The sequence below is a fragment of the Chionomys nivalis genome, chromosome X, assembly GCF_950005125.1.
Source record: "Chionomys nivalis chromosome X, mChiNiv1.1, whole genome shotgun sequence".
Lineage (NCBI taxonomy): Eukaryota > Metazoa > Chordata > Mammalia > Rodentia > Cricetidae > Chionomys > Chionomys nivalis.
In genome coordinates, this window is record NC_080112.1 from 38833842 (window position 1) to 38835673 (window position 1832).

The window sequence follows — 1832 nt, forward strand, 5'->3', positions numbered from 1 at the left end:
GGAGCCTAGCCCTGTTTGGATGCTCACCTTTTCCTGACCTAGATAGAAGTGGGAGGACCTTGGACTTCCCGCAGGACAGGGAATTTGGACTGTTCTTCAGTACCTAGAGGGAGGGGGAATGGAGTGGTGGGAGGAGGAGAGGAGTGGGGGGAGGGGGAGAGGAATGGGGGAAGGGGAGAGGAGTGGGGAGAGGGGGAGGGGAGTGGGGGAGGGGGCGATGTGTGGGAGGAGGGGGAGGGAAATGGGAAGGAGGCGGAAATTTTAATTTAAAAAGAATAAAATAAAGAATAAGAAAGAATACAATTTAGAAAGAAAGAAGTCAAAATATAATTATTTCAGATGATATGATAGTATACATAAGTGACCCCAAAATTTCTACCAGGGAACTCCCACAATTGATAAACACCTTTAGTGAAGTAGCTGGATACAAGATTGACTCAAAAAATAAAAAAGAAAGAAAAGACATTTGAGCTGCTATGTAGTATGCTGCAGGTTTCCAAATTTTGAGAGTTATCACCCATATGTGGAAATGGGCTCTAATGATGAGTCATTTCTGGTTCTATAAGTAACCTGTCACTCATACTCCTATAAGTAACCCTGGTAAAACTCATTGATTCACTAAGTTGTACTTTGGTAGTATTTGTAGCTTGTTTTGTTGTGAACTCCCTAACTGCAGTGAATAGATGTGTATGTTGCATCTCCTCGGGAAATTTCTTATTGCACAACAGATATCTAAGGGAGAATTGAAATAACTGAACTATTAGAACAAGTACCAAGATAAATTTGTATTATTTTCTATCTTTTGAAATATTTATATTTATTCAGAGACAATATATCTTTTAGCCAATACTAGCCTTGACCTTACTATGTGTCCGAAGAACTTGAACTTCTGATCTGCCAATTTATGCCTTTCGATTACTGGGATTTAAAAGAAATATGTCAGTGTTGAGTGGTGGTGGTACATGCTTTTAATCCAAACACTACAGAGGCTGAGGTAGGTGGATCTCTGTGAGTTCGAGGCCAGCCTGGTCTACACAAGATAGTTCCAGGACAGCTAGGACTGTTACACAAAGAAACCCTGTCTTGGGGAAAGAAAAAAAGGAACATATCATCATGACTAGTGTATATAGTGCTCTTGATCAAACTAAGGATACATGTATATTAACACTCTAGCAACTGAGCAATGCCCCTAAGGCAAACTTTAAAAATAATTACAAAGAAGTCTTTCAAAACAAGAAACTCCATGACTGAACACTGGTTTATTATATACTTTTGGAAATAAAAGTTAAATATTCATTGGTGTTAATTCACTTATAATTTGTCAGGAGCCGTGTCCCCCCAAAATTTACAGGAAGCACCGCCGTGAGGAGTTTTTGCAGAGGGCTTCACTTTCCAATTGTATTGAGAATAGTCTTATTGACCAAGCCTATCTCACACCCAAATTAACTGTTAATTGAGAGCTATCTGTTAGCAGAACCTGCCTCACATTCCAGACTATCTAGACAACTAGGTGGGTCAACTTGTGACTTCCTGACCGATTGTAACCTCTCGGACTACGTGACGGGCGTGGACCACGTGGCAAGGTCCCATGCCCCAGCCCCCCAAGCTCTTCATCCAGGGGCTATATAAGCTGTAACCATGACTCTAATAAACGGAGGCTTCGACAAATCTGCCTAGCCTCCTTCCTGCTTATCAGCCTATGCCTTTCAGGTGGTGCCTCTCCGTGACCCTGGAATAACTGGCCAGCCAGGCGGGTTACAAACCCTAGACAGAGTAACCCGTCGAGGCGGCTACAGTGGTGCCCGAACCAGTGACTCGGAGCACGGTTAACT